This window comes from Megalops cyprinoides, chromosome 3, assembly GCF_013368585.1.
Source record: "Megalops cyprinoides isolate fMegCyp1 chromosome 3, fMegCyp1.pri, whole genome shotgun sequence".
Classification (NCBI taxonomy): Eukaryota; Metazoa; Chordata; class Actinopteri; order Elopiformes; family Megalopidae; genus Megalops; species Megalops cyprinoides.
The window spans coordinates 43,949,834-43,972,982 of record NC_050585.1 but is presented as its reverse complement, the minus strand read 5'-3'; positions in this window follow the sequence as shown (position 1 = coordinate 43,972,982).

Sequence of the window (23,149 nt, the reverse complement as noted above, 5' to 3'; positions counted from 1 at the left end):
AAGCAAGAGATGGTTGTGTATCCAGCAGTTAGCAGGGCAATGCCGTTGCTCCCTTGAGCAAGGTGCTTAAAACCATTTTAATTAACATCCTACTGTATTCTGGAAATGGATGGTATGTTGCCATGGAAAAGGGCAGCTTTTAAGCAAATGAATCAATTGATGACATTTTGTCTCAGAACTTACAAAAAGCAAGCCATTTAGCACATGAGCCTCCAAATATATATTTTCAAATACATAATAAGTTATCCCTCAGGATGTGCTGTCTTAATTCATAAGGAAAGTGAAGTGAGTTTATAATGACAGCTTCATTCTGATTAGAATCTTATGTAACTGTGATGGAAATCAAAGTCAAACAGTTCCAGCACAAAGTGAACGTCTCTACAAAATTACCTTAATTGCATTGAATCTGTAATTGAATCTAACATTGTGTTGAAATAAAAAGTTTTGCAGTGCTTGCATTGACCCCCCTCAAGAGCCCCACCTGTCTTGTGATTGGTTGACACCATAGTATTAAGTGGTTAGATGAGGTTTGAAATTATTTAATTAATAGTTATTCATCTCAATCAAAAGGACATTTCTTTTTTTCTGAGAGACAAGTTCCTAAATCTGATATACTAAAAGCACAGCAGAAATTAAAGTTAAAAGTGACCTGTCTCGCAACAACTTTACATTTACTTTCCACTAATCCATCATTATGATATTATCTTTCATTTCCATTCCAATTCCCTAATGCAAGTTCAAAGTCCCTTTGATTCTGTATTCACTCCATTTGACTCTGTATCATAATCATAGTACATATTACATAATGTACATCAGTAAATCATGGCACATATTTTCAAGCATTTAATTTTCACATAAACCAGATTTTAAATTCATGCTTAATATGTCCTATGTATTAAAGAAATACATAGAATCATGAATAATTAAAATAATACGAATAAAATTATGAATAAAAATTATGATTAATTCCATCGCACTGTTGGCAAAATATCTAAACAGATCAAATCAGTCAATGAGTGTGACGTTAGTGTGCCATTAACTAGTTAATTAAAGAGCCTGAGAGACATCCCAAGATGGGGAACCACCATTTTTTATTTAATTGACTTTTTGCCTCCAGAATCCTCCATGACGTTAGTTGCCATGCTCTCTTCCATCCTAAGGGCAGGTCCAGTAATCGTTTTTGAGTGTAAAAGCATGTAGGGCTGTAAAAGCTCGCCTCCCTGCCCACACGACGGCCATGACAGAGCCATCCATTAGCCAGATCCCACAGGTCAGTCTGAGAGCCCAATGCATCATACCAGTGCTCCTGATGCATTGTGGTCCCCCCCAAATGGGCAGATGTTTCTCCAGCCATGTAGGGGGGCTCGCATGGATGTTCCGTATTCTCACTGGAGGGCGATCTGTCTTTAAAATCCATGTAGGATGGATGGCGTCAGACTTAAGCTAAGTGCCATGCACTTTGTCCTGATCTTAAGTTAACAAATTTAAGAGAGTGGTATAGTTTTTCATTGCTTAAAGTTATGAGTTTGCCTGCTGCTGAAGTTAAAGAATTTTTTTGTTCATTCAGGAATAAGAATACACAACATCACTGTTAGATTGTATAGAGGTCAGTCAACTGTAAAAGGATGATGTGAAAATATAAATATTGTAGTGTGTTGACACAGAAAATTATAGAAGCTGAATGGTAAATTCCACAATGATCCACAATGATACAGGCAATGTAGGATTGCATGAAGGCCCATTGGGTATGTCTTCTTTCATATCTATGATGAGTGCATGTGGTTCAGGTTGTCATAGCTTCAATAACACAAGGACCACTGAGGTGGGCAAAATGGAGGCTAAATCTCCAATGTATGGCACTCTTATCTTTGGGTAGAAGTGGGCTGGGACAGAGAGGTCTCTCAAGTTCACTGCTAGGATGCTGTGTATTTAACTTTGGATTAAAAACTTAGAATGTCATCACTTGACTAATTCATACACATGTAACATGCTAATTTCCACCTGAAGTGGCCATTGGTTTGTAGCAAAAAAAAAAAAAACTATTACCTAGGTTGCTTTGAATGACCCCTGTCCCTCCAATCATTGAATGGTACCTGCCTGCTGTCCTGTTGTTCAGCTTCAGTAGAATTTGTTCACTCAGAACACAGCAGGTGAAGAGGTTTGTCAGTTGTGTGAATGAAAAAGACAGACATGTTTAGTATCTCTGTTGGTAAAACACATAAAACCAGCAGGGCCCATAAAAGGCCTTCTGTTTACAATCAGGAGGCCTATGGTTTATAGCCTATTAAACAACTTATAGTCTCAGGGTCCGTTTGCTGTATATCACATAAAACAGTGCATTGATGCTCAGTTAAAGGAAGTCTGCCACTGAACATAACCCCCTGTTTTGCATCGTAAAAATGAATAAAGTGCCATGAAAAATGGGGGTTTTATGCTAAAGTGATAATGTCACAAACCGTCAAAGGCGGTTTATTGGCACTAAAGAAACCCCCAAGAGCATATTAAAGAGCAGGAATAGAGGGATTCACTTATACTAGCTTGAATTAAGAATGAGTGTGTCATATCCAGAACCCCAATATATATGACTATACAGCAGGGATGGCTAATCTTATCTTTAGATTACTTTCTGAACAATTTTATAGCTCTCCAGCTCTTACTAATTTATAGAAATAGAGAGACAGCTAAGACCAGTGCATGGAAATAATAGTCATTAGGATGTTAATAAAATAAAAATCATTGTATGCAATAAGTCAATTTATTTCATTAACAGATTTCGCTGTGACATATTGAAACAGCATGACACTATGAATCGTGGCAAAGGCAATATATGTCAGTTTAACTAAACCTTGTGCTGGCAGAGGAGAACATTTAATCCAAGATTATGTTCACTGTCCTCAGTCATTAACTTCAGGAATGATATTGGATCTCAGGAGGTTTGCACAAAGGCTGTATGAAACAAATGATTTGAGGGGCCGCGTCTACTGCGCCATTCATCATAATATGAATACCCATTTTAAATTTAGACTTTTGGCCCGTGTGCCACCGCTAGCATTTTCACGTCAAGTCTACTCTCACAGCCTCCTCTTTCATAGCACTGAGGCCTTTTTAATGGGCCCGTGTCTGTGAGGGAGAGAGGCAAAAGGAAGGAGCAGGCAGCTTGCTCTTTCTGCGGAAGCTTTCGTAAAAATAGAACTATTGCCGATCGGATAGGGTGGAAGGCTTTGAGTCATAGCATCGGTGGAAGAATGTTATTCAAATTTCTGGCACCCAGGGGCCTCTCGACAGGCCCAGAATAATCATCTGGCAGTTGCTCCCCCCACCCAATTGAAAAGTGAGTTGCAGAGTGCACTTCTGAAACTCAGGCTCTGATGAATTCTCCCTAGTTAATTTTGACACCACCTTTTCTTCTTCTTCTTCTTCTTCTTGTCTGCACACCATGACAGAGACTACAGAGGGGAACTGTGTCAAATGAGGACAGCACCACTAGAGCTGATTATCAGTGAATCTCTTTGGCACGTGCGGCGATCACTTCAGAAGGCACAATGAAAAATAAAGATGCAATCAGAGCTCGAGTGTGGTGTTGCGGAGAGCCATTCCTGGGGCACTGCACACCACTTCACGTCTAATTTGAGAGGTAAGTCTGCTCAGCCTCAAGAAAACCAGTGTTTAGAAATTAGGGATGAATTTGGAAGTGATGCAAGACCCTCATGTTGTGGCTTTCAGAGGAGAAGAGAGTGTAACAGTTATGGCCAGAGATACCCAGCTCATCAGAGCTGAGCACCACTGAACACTTGGGAGGATAAACTGAGAAGATGTGTGGCATCGATCCACAAACAAACACTTGCTCCAAATCCCACAAGACAAGGTCTGCAATCTGGTGCAAAGCATGTGTCACAGATGCACAATTCTCAATCCTACATTCTCTCTCTCATCTATCACTGTAAGACACTCCTGCACAGAAGAATACAGTGGAACCCCCAAGTCGATTGGATAGTTTTACACAACAGTGAGTGTATTGTTTTATATGTCCGTGCCACACTTGTGGTTGTGCACAAAACCTTGACTCACTGCGAAAGAGGACTTGGCATTTAGCTCCATGACTGGTGCATTCCCTTGTTGACAGGTGTTGGTGTCAATCTGATTCTACTGTATCAGTGGCCAGCACGATGGTGAGCACTGTGCCCCTGTATGGCCACCTGGACTATAAACACTGGTCATGCAGTCTCCATCCCCATACATATGAAAGTGACACAAAAATGGAGCATGACAATGTCTCCATTGGTGAGTTGCTGTGACTCATGTCCTCTGAGACTGCAGCCTATCAGTGACAGACTGTATTCTGTTGTAACATCTTGCCAGGTTAACAAGTGCTGGCTGCGAACACCCCAGACGCCGTGCAACAGGACACTGACTCAGTGTCCCCAGCTCACACACGCTCGCTGTGACATTCACACGGTTTGAGACCATTAGAAAAAGCTTCAGTAAATCATAGGTGTCATGGGGATTGCATGAGAGCTAGCAAACCTGTGGCTTAGTCCAGCCTCAGACATACCAATGGCTAGAAGCCATTGCTCTTGACTATCTCAAAATCAGAAGGTACTAGTTTGCCTGTTTTCCTTTCTTAATTTTCACCAGGCTTGACACTCACAGTGGCTTAGATAATATCTTATGCAACGGTTGTTGAGTTAGTTGAGTACATAACGGTCAGTCATGAATGATCAATGAATCAAACTGAAGCAAAAAAGTAAATTAATCAGAATTCAAAATCCATTTACTTTTCTCCACTGTGGTAAGAATACTATTCATTTTCATGCTTGATATATTGAAGATCTGTTCTCAACTACAAAAAAAAGTTCAAGGAGGAGGATGGCATGGTTGATAAAACAAAACTCAAAAAGGTAATCAATAAATGTGTACCTCTATTATTTTGACTCATTTATCTTTGCTTTCTTCAAAGACACTTATATGACAATGGAAAAATGATCAAAACATGTTTTACCTTTAGAGGAATGCTGAATAACACACTTTTAAAGCACAAGAGGGCAATTTATATCATCATTAAAAAAATCTCAAACTCCAAATAAAAGTGAGAAGGGAATTGTATCAGTCTCTTTTGTTGATACAAACAGCTTTTATTAAAAATATATTATGGTAAAAATACGACATCCTACACAATGTATCAAATTCCCCCTGTCACAAATCAGAATGTTTCAGAATCAGAGTAAGAAAACAGAAATGGGTCGCGGGAGAGAATATTAAAGTTATCGAAGCTAGATGATTCGTGTGTTTTTTCTCTCTTCTACTGCTAAAGATAGACAGCTGAGCGCTTTGACAGAAGATTGCTGATGGAAGTTTGCTGATGCATGTCCTAAAAAAAGAGAGAGATGTTCCCAGCTTTAGTCTGGCTGTATATTACCCTTCCCCCTGGAGGCCCAAGAAATGATCCATTCTTCTTTCAGTGTTTTTTGTCTCTATCCTTTCTTCAGTCAGTCTCCAACCCTCTATTTTGGGATGGTTTGCTTTAAGAAGGGTCCCAATGCAATGTGCTGGCTGGTGGTTTGTGGGATGTGGCATACTGTGCATACCCATATGCTGTCCAACCTCTAATCTCACACTTGTTGATTGATTATTAATGAATATTTTTCATGGCGATCAGAGACGTCATGTTCTTCTCCAGCTAGATGCTTCTCCATCCAGGTGATGTTACGTCCCGCAATGATATGTACTTGTTTGATTTAGAACACTGTAGAAATACAATATGCCTTTATAGATTCAAAACATTTTTGTTATGTGCTTATTACATTATATAATCCAGTACTTTTCCATTGGAACATATTTAATATTCACAACCAATGATATGGCAGTACTGCTGACTGCATCGTTATTTACATTTCAGATTGATTAAAATAACTAATCAATTTAGGTAAAGTTCATGGCTTTTGGACACAAGTGCCTTTTTCCCTTGCGGCAATGGGAAGATGAGACACCATTTAATGAGCCACACCCATATACCTGTTGAAAAAGGAATGAACCAAAGTTCTAGATACCAATCCTTAATACACAAACACTGCCCCCAGGCATAAGCAAACCAAAGCATCAGTTAAAGCAAATGCAAAAAAACAAGTGAAAATGTTACAAATGATTGCATTTGTGTGTCCACATATGTGTATGTGGCTCTTGGCTCCTCTTTTTTTGGACTCTGGGTGCACTTGTGCACGCAGGAAGTAGAGCAACAGTAATAGGTAACGCCAGTGAGGCCAGCAATGACATCAACAACAAACGCGCTCATGAATCATTCAGCTGGAGAGAACCAACAGTGACAGCCACAATCAGGGACAAGGGGGCCCGGGACGGTGGGCCCGGCATCAGTTCAGGGGGTAGCACACCTGCCTGTCAATTGTGCCCACGGAGCTGCCAGCAGCGACCGTCCCCAACCCGGGCTCCGTGTAGCAGCTGAGTCACACGGTCCAAAACTAGGCCCTCCACAACATGACTCACCTGCTCCGGGGGGGGTTCCATTTTACCTTGCGAAAAAATGTTTGCCAAAAAAGCTTTCTTTCCTTATGGGGGCAGAAATGATGCCCTTGATTCAATATGAGAACTGTGATGCCTATTCCTTAAAACTGGATTTAAATCATTTAAGCAAGTGTAGTGTTGTTGTTTTTAGATTCTTACACATTCTTACACATATGCTCATTCAGCAATCACTGAAATTGCCTGAATATGTTTAGTTAAAAAATAACATAATAATAATAATAATAATAATAATAATAATAATAATAACACAGCCTTCTGTTAAAGTTATTCAGATTCAGCTATCGAAAAGGCACTTGAAAGAGTTGCTATTTAATCATAGTGCTCTATCACACTGACCTTAAAAACTAAAGTAATGGTTACACATAGAAAACTGGCAAGGACAGTTATGCTCCTGGTCAGGTTATCATTTTTTTAACATTATAACCCTGTTCACAAACTTTTACAGGAACTCTGCACCTGCAATTCTAGAACTCTCAGTTTGCACTCTCAGTTTACTTTTTTTGTCAAAAAAAAGTAATTAGAGTTTTAGCTAGCCTTGGGTCCTGTAACAACTGTGTTATTTGCAGAATTCACTGAACACCGATGCATCTTTCAGGACTTACAGGAGTCATTCTGCTGTCTCATTCCCCATCACAATAAAAGTGCATTCTCCTCTATCTGTAACTGAGAAAGGCAGTTTAACCACAATGGGAGAATCTGGTGGTGTGGACACAGGTTGTTGACCACAGGCAATCCTTTCCATTGTACAGGAATTGCCCAAAGAGATGTAAACACTAACAGTGGTCTTGGGGACATTATCTGGAAAGCATGGAAGAATGGCTCCCTGATGGTCCGAGGAGATTGGAAAGTGAAGGTCAGGGATGACTCTGACGGACTGAGGGGGGACGGCAGTGGAAAATTGAACAAAGGAGTTGGGAGAGGACATGAAAGTGCCTGCCACTGAGAATCAGCGCGACACCCTCTATTTCTCTCACCTGTGACAAACGGCGGCCCAACAGCTGTCGCGGGCAATTAGATTACTGACACCAATACACCCCACAAAGCCAGATCAGCCTACTCCACAAAAGCCATTTAAACCAATAAGCTTATACCCACATTTTTAACTTTGGTAAAAGAATAATAATTATACTGTTGTTAATCTACATATACTATAGTAATTATATGTTACTTATACTAAGGTATATTAACATGATAACGTTATGCTAATATATAACTATATTATCATAAATGTTTTTTTCAGTGATTATCCTCATATTCATTAAAAACAGTCTTGCATTGCACGCCACATGGACCACAGTCTAAGATGGAAAAACAACACTGACACCCCGTAGTATTTACTGTATGGAATCCATAAACAGGAGTACTATGCTGACATTTCAATACAATAAGGTGAAGACACAGGAGGTAGAGGAACTGAGAAGGAGGAGGGGGGGGGGGGGGGGGTCAAAGTACACAGTGCGAATGCAGGCTTTTTGGGGTTCTCAGAACGCATAGCGCCAAAGACAGTGTCTTTTAAAAGTGGTGGAACCGATGGCGTACAGGAGGTAAGGTGCAAGGACACGAATGTGAATAAATTCCCTGTCCTCTGGAGGATCGCAGTGCGCCCCCCCAGGGAATCACAGTTCACGCAGAGGGGGCGGCGTAGGAGTGACACTTCGGGGAGGCGTCAACGCAGGAGCCGCCTGTCAACACGTGATGGGGGGAAAAGGCTGTTGCAGAATGGGAAACAGTGCATTAATATACAGGCCTGTGTGTGCACTGTCTCTATTGGAAGGGTCTGTTTGCCCCCATTAAATAGCTTGGGCAGGACTCACATCAATCACCTACCGTTGTTTCAACACTCATCAACTAGTGGCCCACAGTGAGCTCCAGATAGAACAGACAGAGATTTCACCTTTAAACTAGCCCTGTGCATGTTGTAATGAGTGTGCTAAGTTAAGTGAGCCATATCCTTTTTACTTAATTGTGTCCAAAGTGGTGGAATTACCTTTGAAGCTTCAGTTCATGTCCTGATGTCTGGATCTGACTTAAGTGTGTAACCTGATTTTTGCATATGGAGTGTATGAATGTTTGTTTAAATGTGTACTTGAAGGACTCTCTGTTATTTTGCATTTATTATCTTACCAACAGTCTAATTTAATTCCATAAGCGGCATTTCAAATTGGTTAATTCTTTATACATGTGAGGAATGTGCACAAGGCTTGCCATTGGCTCATGATGGATTAAATGAAATGGACTGTGATTAAACATGTGTAACTGAAGAGCTGATTGAGTTGAGAAGTTGTTTGGTTGGTCGTGGCTCTGTCAGGTTGGTAGATCCAGGTCTGTTGAGTTTTACAATAAGTTATTCCAGCTTCTTGTGTCTCCTTCAGCTTTTATTTACAGAGCAATAGCCAGGACCATAGACCACTTATAACACAGCGATGAGAGATTAAAACTTTAAACTGCTGTTTTCCATTACACCTAAACTATTTTCATGTGAAACACACCAAGACAGAGCTACCACATCAGATGCAATCAAACAATCTTCAAGAAATATCTGAAGACAACAGCTCTTCCGCACTCATCTGAACACCTGAAACACTACTACCTAAAGCACTTTCATGTCTTAATCTTCGTTTTCCTTTAAAAATTTTCAAATCTATGGGTTCTTGTGCTTGTGTCTACTAGCTAGCTTGTACATTGTCTGGTCAACTATTGAAACTTGGTCATGCGGTGCTTCTAATATTGTTGAGACTCCTTATAGGGTTATTTGCTTGTACTGTACTCTGCCTCATTGGTAAGTCACTTTGGATGAAAGCATTTGCCAAATGAACAAATGTAAATGCAAACAAAAAGGATTCCACTCCATCCGATGATTGGCATTAAAGTTTATGTGCGTGCTGATTGTGCAGAACAGCAAGAGCACCACAGATTTGGAATGATTACCAAATGAAGGCATGTTCTCTGCACTTTCCTTTTTGTAGCTCGCTGACCACCACTGCTTAAAAAGACACTTGATGCAATACTTGCTGCTCAACCGGCAATGCTCCGTCTGCGCTGGCAGAGTTCTGAGTGTTTATGTGAGGTAATTACCCTCTACTTTGTACCTGTCAATATTACACGACTTCAGGCTCCCTGTCCTATTACCAAACTGTGTGAAGCCATTATCCCTGAAACATTTGTCCAAATCAAGGTGACTGCAATGCATGCGTTTGACATAATAAACATCAGTTAATCATGCCTGTTTTTTTTTGTTTTTTTTTTTTGGAGCTGTTCTGCGCTGGTAGCTCAAGGACACAGCCATTTACTGGCTTGGCTTTTGAATTGACAGCTTGAATTGTGAATTATGAGCCCAGAGCCATCGCCGCAGCAACACGCTGCTGCACTATCAAAAGCAAGACGACAGCAGGGTCACATGCAGTGCTGCCAAAGACACACTACGGCACACCTACCGGTGCAGAGGGATCTGGATGAGGTCAGAACAGCAGCCCTACAAATGGCATGAGACTCATAAAATGCAAAAGGTGCTGTCAACCTGTAATACATTTCGCACCACATCCCAAGCTTTTTTCGAATATTTAAAATCACAAGTGTTAGACCGGACATTATCTCCCTTTAAAATGGCAATGAAATCACTGACATTCCATGGTACAGCTTAGTCTGCTGTTTGCTTCAGGTCACCTCTGTTACGGTTGACAGAGTAACATGGGTGCCACAGAACCAGAAGTTAATTTGAATCACTGCTCCAGAGATCTGAAACCGTTCCAATTATAGCAGGATTGTCTAAATAAAACAATCTTTTTTTTTTCCACTGAACCGTCACTATGAAAGCACAAAAGTGATTCTAGAGTCTGAAAAAAATGCCTTGGGCAGCTTCCCTGAGAACAATCATATTAGTCATTAGCATATATTTTATCTAAAATATTCAGCACACAGAACACAGGTTTATGGGTGTGGCCACGTATCACAGATCACATCCACTAGCAATGAGAAAAACAATTCACAGTAGCGTGTGGCAGGGGACAACTTAAAGCCCCCCCCCCCCCCCCCCCCCCCACCTTTAAGGGTTAGGAGTCCACCTCAAGTAAGATGAGCCAGCTATAGTTCTGCTGAGTGGCTTCATCCTAAATTTCAATTAACCGAGTCCATTGTAGATGAGTATTCACTTCTTAATGACCCATGTCACCAAGCAGCTGAACAAACTGCACGTGTGTGGCACATGCTGCCGTAAGTTCAGGAGGATGTTGTTTACTGTGGTCTCTTTGACCACAGTTCAAATGAAGTGGGGACATGCTTTCTGTGAATAAATGTCAGGAAAGTTGTGTCAGAAATCAAAACAGATTTTTAGATCGTAAAAATAAGACTTCATCCATACTGAAAAAATAAAGAAAGTGTACTCTGTGAATAAGAGGGTTAAACAGTCTTGGCAATTACTGAAAATACTGAGCTTTCATTAAGTGTGAGGAGCTGCGGAGTTGATACATATCCAAATGCTTCCTAACTTATTCTCATGCAAATTATAAAAGATGTGCAAAACTAATTATGATGATAAAGATAGACCTTATAAAGTTGTAATCGTGGGCTGTGACATTCACTTTGCTGGGTCACTCCACAGTTTTCGTTTGATTCTAATTTCTTAAAATTGTCACAGGCAGAACTTTGTCACTAACTTTTTTAATTCTCGTGTAGTCTTGTGTAGTTTATCAGGCTTTATAGACCTGTCAATTAACAATCCAGTCAGGGCTAGAAGTGAGAGGGGCAAAACTTATTTCACCTTAATAATATCTGTTTATATTACTCCTTTTTATACTATCTATAATTCAGCATTAATAACCAATCTACTGTGTATGAGAGTGACTTCACTAGCTTCTGTCCGAAGATGGACAGACCATTCAAACACATACAGTGCCCACATCCATAGAAACACACTTTTTGAAGATAAAACTCATTTCCCCATTATTCGCGTTTTTTAATTTGCTTTCTTTCTTCACGCAGCAAGAATTGACACTTATATAAATTGAAGTTCACATAGATTCTGTGGTTTTTAATTAAAATTCAAATACATTCATGTATAAGTTTATGAAGTACAGCACTGAAATCAGAACACTGAAAGTCACTCCAGATTTTGTTCTGAATTGTATTTCATTTACATAAGTAACTTAGTTATGCATCGCAATTATGTCCCCGTTTGATGCACGCAGTTCTGTTCTGCATGTAAATGAAATTCAGGAGATGAGAATGTTTCGTGAAGGTTCAGTCAGTTGGCAACAAAGGCACAGGTTTGCTGGGTTATGCTGTAAGATGAGATGGTTTTTAAGATGTCTATAATGTTGCTTTCCTCAACTACATTGACCCGGCACAACAAATCTTAAATACATTTTGTCTGTCTGTAAAAAAGAAGAAGAAAGTTTGAGTGATCAGTTGAGGGGGGGGGTTTTGCCTTCTTGCTCTGTGCGTTCTTTTCTAAGAGCAAGATCACCGGTGACACCCTGTCTATGCGAGATCAAAGTAGCTTCTTACTCTGCTTTGCATACCTCAAACAACATTAATAATGCAACTCCTTTCTTTACCAGTTACATATCTCGTTAGTGTCCTACAGCCCAGGGTTTATGCTCAGTACTGCAGGGGCGACAGTGGCTCAGGAGGTAGAGCAGTCGACTGGGGATTGGTAGGTCCCTGGTTTGAATCTGGCTCATCCTGGCAGAGTGTCGAAGTGTCCTTGAGCAAGACACTGAACCCCCAACAGCTCCCAGTGGCCAGTTGGTAAGCCTATATAGCAGCCTCTGCCACTGGCAGGTAGATGTGAGGCATATAACTGTAAAGTGCTTTGAGTACTCAAATGAGTAGAAAAGCGCTATATAAATGCAGTCCATTTACCATTTACTGCACAAGAAGGGAGACATGGACCTCGTACTATGGGGAAATAGACTTATAAGGTGAAGGTTGCAGGCTTAGTTCCCAGGTGAGGTATTGTGGTTATACCTGTGAGCAAGTAGTTTAACCTGAATTCCTTGTGTAAATATCAAGCTGTATTCATGTGTAAAATGTTTAAAGAAGGTTATGTCCGCTATGCAATTTGCCCTGGATAATACTGTCTGCAAGGCAAATAAATAATGCGATGTAAAGATTTCTTCCTAATCTGTTGATGTGAGCGTTAAATATAGTGAGCCTTGTTTCTAGGACACCTACTTTGTGCGTAGCCCAAGGAGCAGGAGGGGTGGGCAGAGGGAGGCGTTTCTGCGCTTTATCCCTGATGTGGCACCATGCTGCAGTCGAAAGGAGGGACCGCTACGGGTCAGCAGGTAGTGTGCAGCATACACACGCTCCTCCTCACAGAGAGGCCGGGGACAAAGACATGCCCCCTGTCTGTCTCCCATATGCTGCGTCCCGCACTTATGCACAGACACACACACGTGCACACACACACACGCACACACACGCGCACACACGCACACACACACACACACACACACACACACACACACACACACACACACGCACACACACACACACATACACTCCACAAGCAAACAAACAAACCACATGTACCTCCCCTTACCCGCATGCACATGCACGCACAAACCCAACAATTGAGTGGATAGTGTACACCCTACACCAACACCCAGCACACCCAACAAGACAATCACATACAGTACACAAGGGCATTGCACACAAAGGCAAACCCATTCATGCCCGCCCTTCCAAAGTACATCAGAATGCACATACATGCACACACACACATGCACACATCATGCCAATAACGGTCATAAAAATACACACAAATCCAATACGGAGTAGCTATTGACATTCTGGCAGGTTTGCGTCTCCTATTCGCTTTGGCAGTAAGGCAGAAGAGTGACCCCTGCTGGTGTTACATGCGGCGGGGAGGGGAGGAGGGTCACAGCAGCATCTCCAGCGTGTAATTGCTCTCGGATTGGACTCTTTGGTTGGTTTTATGGGAAAAGAATCAGGCAGACACCTGATGCAGTGAAGACCCCCCCCCCCCCCACCACCGGTTCCTTCTTAAAAACCCCAGAAGCAGAGGGTGGGGGTATGATGGATTCCTGGGATCAGATGTTCCACAGCTCTGTGGGAACCTGATGGATAACCATCCCTGGCTGTCTGACGGACACCGACGCCATTGAGATTAATCTGGCAATAAAGGGGCCATTACTTCTCTTCCACATTGCGGGGTTCCTATCCTCTCACAGCGGAGGGTCTCGTCTCTTTATTTTGGAGCCGAGCTCATAATTGGGAGACCCTCAGACCATGCGTCTTCGTCACAGGACGAAAGGACAAAAGTGCCTTGGGGCCAGCATTGGTGGTGGGCTCGCAGCATCAACACCCCACCCCTCACAAAAAAAACACACACGCACACATACAAGCACACACATATACAGCCACGATGCATCCATGCACCTTTCAGCACCCACATCTCAAATCCAGTGCCCTCTGTTTTGACCTTTCCTAATGAGCTCATTATCAGAGGAAATTGATGGGGTGAAACCTGTCTGATCACTGATTGACCATTGCTGAAACATCTGCCAAGTCTGTGCAATATCACTGGTAAGCATCAAAACAGAACAGTTACAAGAAATCTATATGTTAAAATGGCACAGACATCCTCATATGTTGCACAAGCAGCTAATTCTTTCTTAATAAATATCACAGAAATCAATATATTTTTTCACAGTATGCATCACTTAAATATAGCAATTTAATATTGTTGAATACTATCATTTCTCTTGTTTACAGTGTTCTGTGCCCTATAGGCTGCTGTAAGACTGTGTAATCAACAACAGTAAGCTGAATATTGACGTTGACATTAATAACGTGTGAAGACACGTACATCTCTGAGAACCACTGATATTACCTTGCCAATAAGTAGCCCATTATTGCTCTGCCACATTCAGTGGTTCATTCTCTGGAGTAAATGGGCTCTTTATTTTAAATTGAGGTTGTAATTAGGAGGTCTAAATCCATGTGCCACCTTCACGGTGGTTGGAATGGAACAGAGATGGCAGCTGTGATTGATTCTTGTTTTGCAATGTGCAGCCATATTGTCTTCATATATACACATATAGACACACCCACACATACACACACTTTCCCACCAAAAGTCATGGGACAAAGCTAGTTATGAATAAAACATGTCTTTATTCCAAGATATTAGCCTGCCTTTGGCCTGACTACTTCAGTGTGTTACGTAAGACTGTCTGGTAATTTCTGATAGAACACCGGTATTGTGCTCCACTCCACTCCAACAATCTTACCTTAATTCTGCATTCTGCATTCATCCCAAAAATGTTATATCAGGTTGAAGTCAGGGCTCTGTGCTGACCACTGCAATGTGCCAATGTTATTCTCTTAAAACCACACTTCGAGTCACATCCGAACTCACACCAATTTTCCTACAATCTGATGGGGTGTCTCATGACATTTGGTAGGATAGTGTGTGTGTGTGTGTGTGTGTGTGTGTGTGTGCGTGTGTGTCTGTGTGTGTGTGTGTGTGTGCTAGTCAGGTTACCTGGTGTAACTACAAATTTCACTAAATGAACAGTGAAGGGAGTAAGCCAAGGAACTGATTTTTATAAACCTCACTTGATCACAATCATCACATCAAAAAACACAAAAAATTATAATAAATAAATTTGCAGTGAAAAGACTATAATCAATATATCACTCAATATTTTGGGCAGATTAAGTAAGCCACACGCAGGAAGATCTTTGAGTAGGATGTTTATTTAATTGTGGATGTGTAAAATACCGCACAGGACTTACTATGGATGTTACAGGTGTAGAGGGAATTGGGTGTCATCCCACCGCTCTCTTCAGGAGTGTCTAAAGTATCGGGCAAGTTTCACCGCTGTCCACTGCAGATCTGTAATTATGTATTCAACTCAGAGGACTGGGCACGATTTGTGGATTGACAGTTCCCCCAACTCAGCCTGTCACCAGGCCAGCCAAGCAAATGTCAAGGTTGTCAGGGTACAGACAATCACCCACGCATCAGGGCCCTCAGATTTTGCTTGTGTATTTAATTTCCTTCTGGCCACAAGCGCAAATCGATGGCTGATCAAACTTCATATGCAGGCAGAATGCGAAATGGAGCGTAAGTCTGCGCAAGTGTGTGAACGTGTGTGTGCGTCCACATGCAAGTTCTTAAATCCATTATCAGTTTAATGCAGAGGAAATTTCATGAACTTCATCTTTTGTGGATTTTGTCAACATTAAACTGTAACATAATACTATTTTTTTTGTTGTTAATATGTGTGTAAACTACATATATATATATATATATATATAGTTTGTGTGTGTGTGTGTCTGTGTCTGTGTCTGTGTGTGCGTGTGTTTAGATCCATATGTCCATGTGTATGAATCTATGGTTAGCTTATTTCACCATCCCTCTCTAATTTCCTCCCGGAGTTGAAAGACCGCGATCATCTTCTATATAATAGATACAGGCCAGAGGCAAGGACATTAGGTTGAGTTCCTACTTCCAGTTTCGGCACACTGTCTCCAATGTCCGCTACCTTGAATGACATCATGGGCAGGTGTGAGGTCTGCACCTTTTTATAATGATCGCAGGGTTTAAATCGATTCGTCAGCCACCTGACATGGTTTCAGGTTGGAACGTGATTGTCAATTTCCCAATTTTTTGGAAGCTATTTACACCATGGGATAAGATTGTGCAGAGGCATTGATTGAGGACTAGGCACAGATACCAAAGAAGTGAAAATACCATGAGTGTCAATTTGAGAAAAACTCTCTCCAGCTTTTTTTTCCTTCTCCTCTAAGTGACACCCACAATCTCCACTTTTCTGGTATCTCCATATTCTCTCAGAGAAGGGATAAATAAATGAGGACACTTGCAATCCCGCTCGATCAATGCCTCTCCCTCCAAAATACTTCTCTAAGGTGGACACAGCTATTGGTGAACTTTCTAAAAAGCAGGAAATCGACAACTGTGTCTGACCTTGAAACTCTTTCAGGTCGCAGGCAAACCGATTAAAGCTCTAAGTTCCATTACAGCGAGCCGCAGGCCTCACACCTTCCCCGAGACGTCGATCTGGAGGTGGAAGACCCTGAATTCGGCTGCCCGCACCTGAGAAGTAAACCCAGCCCTTTCTGTGCAGCTGGAATGAGCGGGTCACGCCGTCTGTCTGTGAGGACAGACTGCGCTGCGTCTCCACGACTCCCTCTGTTCTCCAGTGATGATCCTCTTAATTTCCTGGGCATTAAACATTCATTCTAAGAGCTGAATAATGAATGAGGTGCAGTTTGAAATTGCTCTAAGCACACAGCGCGAAAAGCACGCCGCAGCCACACACAGGACGAGTCCCCTGATATAGCCTTCAGACCCCACAGCTCATCCAAAAAAAATCCTGTGATTGCAGGGGTTCTAGCTGACCGCAAAGGCTGTTTTAATTTTGCCCGCGGCATATTTTTGATGAAATAATTAAAATTTTATCTAAATAAACATTCATGTACCATTCACATATACAGATAACAGATAACAGATCATTTTTTAAAATCTCTTTATTCATTGCAACCTTGATTTTAGCTCTTTTCACCTTATGGAATTGATGAGTTCGCAATGTACTACCCAGGAATATTCTACCAGTGCTGCATGTTGTTGACCAGAATATTAAATATTTTGCTGAATACAACCAGTTCACCCTCACCATCCTCAATTCTTCTTACTGTACTTGAGGAAAAAAGCACCTCTCAGTTGTGAGTCTGATTTGGATCCTATGGAAATCAATAGATGCAGACAAAAGAACACTTCTGGAGATACACGTATCCCATAATCCTCACCTGATGTTATCAGATAAACTGATTGTAAAATTATTTCGCCACGGGCAACATTGGATTCTGCACAGTACCCTCTCCCGTATTTATTAGATGCAGCCACATTGACTTGATGCGGTTGACACGGTTTGCTATTCATAAGCAGTGGAGGGCTGGAATCCTCTGTGGGCATTAAAATGTTCATGCTTCTTAAGCATTTATTGCAAATGCAGTCACAAATGTTTCTCTCAGACCTGTGCAGGAAAAAACAAAATGGTTTCAAAGCGAGCCATTTCAGCGTTACGAGATGTGCTCTTGAAGCATACCTAAGACACATCATCCTACTGGGGATCAAGAGATTCATAAACTCTGCAGTGTTTGATACGGCCATTAACCTCTTCTCTGTGCTCCCCATAACAATTCCCTCTATCAGCCTGTGCTCGTTAGCTTCATCCTAACTGGGTGGCACCAAATGCAACAATTCCAAAACGAGGAAGAGAAGTTTCTTTGCACATCCCGCCGCCTCATTCTCTCTGCTGGAGAAACCAGCATCTCTGGCCAATGAAAAATTATGGCCCCCCAATCCCTAAGATTGAAAATAAAGGCAAGGTGATTTTTTTTTTTTACACGAATTACTGGCCCTTGAGCTTTGGCCATCAGAGAGAAATGGAGGAGAAAAAAACCGAAACCAATGGCCCACTGCTGCAGAAATCCAGCTGCAACACAATTTGATGAAGATGAAGCGAAGTGTTGAAAATCAATAATTTGCTCGATATGTCCCTGGGAAAGGTGACCACTGGATCCCTTTGGGTGAGTGATCTTTCAAAATGCAGAGCACTCTCCAAGTCCTTCAGTGATATTTCAATGTCATTACACCTGCAGGTAAGGAGAAAAAGCAGACACACATGACCTCAAATCTCGTTTTCACAGAGTAGAATGCTAAAGAACAAGTAAGAACAAGTCTGTTTTTTTGGCATTTTTGTGGACATACACATATATTTGTTTAGCTGCACTAAAAAAATAAATAGAATCAATGCTTTCATGGACAATGGATTATTCATGTTCAATATTTTAGAGTGTGCTGTTTAGTTTTAGTTGCCCTCCTCTTAATTAGCAGGTCACAAAAGTTATAAAAACCTTTAAAATGCATTAATAGAAAAGGGATGAACACAATGAACATTTTTCTTTGACAACAAAAATCAAAAATGTTAATCATGCGTGAAAATTGTACTGTATGTTCTTATCCCCAATCACTTCTATTACCACAAAAACATTGGGAGAATCCTGCTCTGTGTTGAATAAAAAAAAATCTGTCATTTACAGGCAGATCATTGAAGTCAGATGTGATCAGTGCTGTGAAACAGTGCACTGAGAGCATATTTATTTTCACTGATTCACACATGGCAAGCGATATACAAGGACAAAGGGATAGATGTGTTGTTATAGTAGGCGGGAGGAAGCTCCTATCGAGAATCGATGGTAGCCAGTATTTCATGCCCATACAAATGTCCAGTCCCTTTTGATCCAGAATGTAGACTCCATATAGGATCCTAGACCATTCACTGTGAACACACATTACTGCTGTTCTTCCCATTATTGATTACCTACCAGTGTTGCATAGGACAAAAGGCAGGATTGGAGATTGATGATTTTGCTGTGCAAACCTGGTTAAAATTTTTGTTTATATAGTTTACCCTGGAACACACTTTCAGATTTCCCCTGCACAAGAAAGATGCTACATAAATAATATGTATATTTGTATTATTACTTTTTCTGCGATAACTGGGGGAGCGAGGAGGAGGAAGCTGAATTTATAAAGACCCATGAGAATCAGGCTAAGCTATATTTTCTGTTCTTTTCAACTTTTTCTTTTCCCTTCACTGTTTTTTTTTTCTAGTTACTGCACATTGCTGTTGTTACACAGGAGTTGTGATTCTTATTTCCACTGTATTCCATCACATGAAAAGCAATGCACTTTCTCTTGCAGACAACTGAAACAATCAGTGTGTTCACTCTGGTATCGGATGGATGTTATTTTAAGAGCTTAATGTGACAAAATGTATAGAGCAATAGGAATCCTAGTGCTAAACCTGTCTTTGGTTGACTGCCTCTGTCAGGAACCCAAAGTGACTGGTCACTGATGATATAGAGCAGGGTGACATTTGCGTGACAGATGACAAAAAAGGAAAAACGCAGCGATATATCTTTTGCTTTACATCCTGTGTGTCATTCATGTCAGAGAGATCTCTGCACGCATGGCTTAACCTGGTTAATGCATGTGCACAGCTGAAAAAGGGTGGGCCTCAGGACTGCTTGTGAGCCGGATGCCAGCTGTAGGCATGGGCGAGCAGCGATACAGCGGCGCGGGGTAGTTTGTGTCAAGCACGTCTGCCAGAAGACAGATTGGTTCCGTCGCGGCGTTGACAGCGCGACCGCGTGGAGAAAGAATGTCTGCTCGTTCTATGAAAGGGAAGGCATCTTGACTGCAAGCAGATGTTCTAACTATCTCCTGACCGCCATTGGTCGCGAGGTTCCACAAGAGACATGCTGCTGTGGATGGGGGGAAAAAAAAATGCACACACAAGCTTCACATTAGACAAGGAAGGGCAATGAGATAACTCTTTTCATAAAGAGCATAATACAAATGCCACCCGGTAACAGATCGTTTGCTCTGGACAAAGAGAGTAATAACTAATCATTATGGACTTGGGGGTCAAAATCCGACTCGGAACCGCCATGCTTTTGAAGTTAAAAAATGTGAGCTCCTCCCAAGAATAATGTATTAAAAGCATGATGTATGGCTTGGAGAGAGCCTTCTATTAATTTCCTATGATGCTTGCCTAGTTATGCATTGCCGTCTGGTGAATTAGTGACGGCTCCTCCACGTAGTACATTAAACAAGTGCTAAGCGAAATAATGCTGCCGCTATGGTTCATTTAAATGATCAGTTCTCAAATCACCTCCAATTTATTTCCTGTAATCAATCTGCCAGAGCTTTAGTGTCACAAGATTAATTATTTTAAAGTGACGGCCCTCTTCCTACTTACACACCCAGGGTGTGTAGAATAGAATTGCTCGGTCGCCCTCAGGTTCTGAGGTCTATATTTTCTCTCATATAGACCTGACACAAGTTTCTCCGCTCAATAAACACTCCATTTTTCCTCACATGCTCTTCATTGTTTTAGCTTCTAAATGCTGAACTGCTTATTCCATTTCATTTCATCTCCATTACACTTTGCGTGTGTCCGTGTGTGTGTGTGTGTGTGTGTGTGCGTGCACGCGCAGTGTGTACTCCTGTCAGTGCAAGTGTGTAAAGCAATTAAGGTGTAGTGGTAAAGAGGGCTGGTAACCCAAAGGCTGAAGGTTCGATTCCCCACTCATGCACTGCTCTTGTACCCTTAGGCAAGGTGCTTACCCTGTAACTGTTAAGGTACACAACCGACCAGAACTGCCTCAGTAAATATCCAGCTGTGTATAACATGTAATAATTTTAACCTATGTAAGTCGCTCTGGGTAAGAGCATCTGCTAAACAACTAAATGTAAATGTAAGGCTTAATAAGGTTGAAAATAAAAGAAAATAAATATTTTTCAAACAGCCTTTAACTAGAGTGTAATGGTTTCCGCCACGGTGACAGGAACTGCAGAGAGTAAATGATTGCTGCCACCATCCTGTGGTTTATTGTCCCCTGAATAGAGTCTCGGGAGGTGACAGCAGTCATAAAACAGCAGTCCTTGGTCCCAGGGTGGCCCAGGTGAGTGGCAGGGCACTCCAGGAGGCCGTAAAACTGTGTGTTACCTTTTTAAAACACACCTTTAGATTTATTTATCGCCAGCCGAAGCGCATAAATCACCGATTTACTTTAATTCCCGTTTTAAGCGGTAAATCACGGCGGCCTCCCCTCGGTCGAGTTAAAACGTTTTACAGTTATGACCTATTACTCGTGATGGAAGGCACACAGTACATCAACGATGCCCCGCCGAACACGGCACAGGGTAAACACTCGTTTCATCTCACCCAGTAACAAGCGCAACCCCAGTCAACCGGGGGACGAGCGATGGAGTTTTCCAGCCAGGGGGACACGCGTCTCATTTATCCAGATTCAAATCAAGATTTTTCTTTTCCTGAAGAGCAAAAAAAAAAAAAAAAAGCAGATGTCAAAATTTCCCCAGGACATGAAATATATACTTAATCAAACTTTAAAGCTAAAAGTTCACAGGAAAGGAAAAAAAAACGATTCGGTCTGCTGCCTCCAAATTTTCCAAGCCACTGGACGCGCAGAATCTCGTCCCGGCGTCTGAGGAGTACTTTGGGCACTTTGGCAGCTGTTCTCCCTCATCTCTTCCTTCCAGCTATTACAACTTTCCAGTCACACCTGGTCTGCAACACCAGCTGTTTGTTTGGCCTTTCCGAAACCGTGCCTGTAATTTGTCTGCTTTTTTTGTTGTGCCGTTTAGGCCTGGTAAATGTGGGTGAGAACTCTATTAGCGCTCCAAAGGGAAATGGAATCAGCAATGTCCAACGGTACGGGGCAGAGGGTAAACAATTACCGCGAATGTGGAGTGTTAAACAAATGCTCCGCTAGGCTAATGTGAACGCTGACAAGGTTCTTCCCCTAGCTGAGGCAGAACAGAGCAAACTAATTACAGATGGGTATTTTTTTTTTTTACTTTGTGTTGATGCTGCAGCATTTTGCTTTTAAAGGAAAATATGAGATTTTGAAGAATTTATGCAAATACCACTTTTGCCCAGCTCAGAAATGAAATGTCAGCAATGGCAAAAATTGTTGTCATAATCCTCAACACAAAAAAACTACTTTCTTGGGAAGGAGTGTGGCACAGTGGTTTAAGACCTGGGCTTATAACCACCTGGCAAGGTCCAGTGTGTGGGTGGCTAACTATGATACTTGTAATTTATTCAATAAATGTCATAATATACATGTAGATAACATGAAAATTTGATTTCTGTAAATCTACCTGGATAAGGGCCTCTGTCAAGTCAACTATTTAATTTTAATTCTGATCAGTACATTCACATCATATAATTGTGACCTTATTCACCTCAATTGACACAGTTTACATGCCAGTCACCTCTACAAGTGAGGTTTCAAATGAAGATTCTGGAATGTTCAGACAATCTCCATGCAATCGTCAAACCCATTCCATCCTCAAGTATCAAAAACCCACTCACCACTTCCTTCTTGTGCCAGCTGTTCATGGCACCCCATCTCGCCCCTACACCTGTTCCCATGTACAATGTCCTAAAAGGGGGAGGGTCAACAACCTCAACGCCCGACAAGGTGTGACTCTTTCCTCAGACTCCGAGCCAAAGATCTGTACCCCTATATCCTCACCATCAGCACTAACCCTCTTTGGCAGTATCCTACCAAGGATTGGAACCTGGGATCCTAGTTCCTTTACCAATTCATAGGCATTCCTTTGGCTTTACACCTCAAGTATCGCCACGTCTGTGACCTTTGTGTGAGTTCCCCACTGCTGCAATCAAGGGTGTTAAAACTGTTGTGTATTTTGAGGGTTTTGAATAATATAACCAGCAGCTGGCTGCGCCATCAGTTACACCAACCAAAGCAGAGAAAAGGGGGAAATGTCTTTTTTTAGGTGAACTGCTTGTGCCATTCTTCCTCTAAGGAGAGAGGTACAGAGATCCCATTGTAGTGCTCTTAGTTCAAACAATGAGCTTCCAAGTGTTTTTATATAAAAAAAAAAATGCCATGCAAAATGTCCTGCCATTTAAATTTCGCTCATCTGGAATATTTATCTTCTCCCCTCATTGGCACCCTAATTCACACTGCATGCCCTCCGACAAACACTTATCTTAAC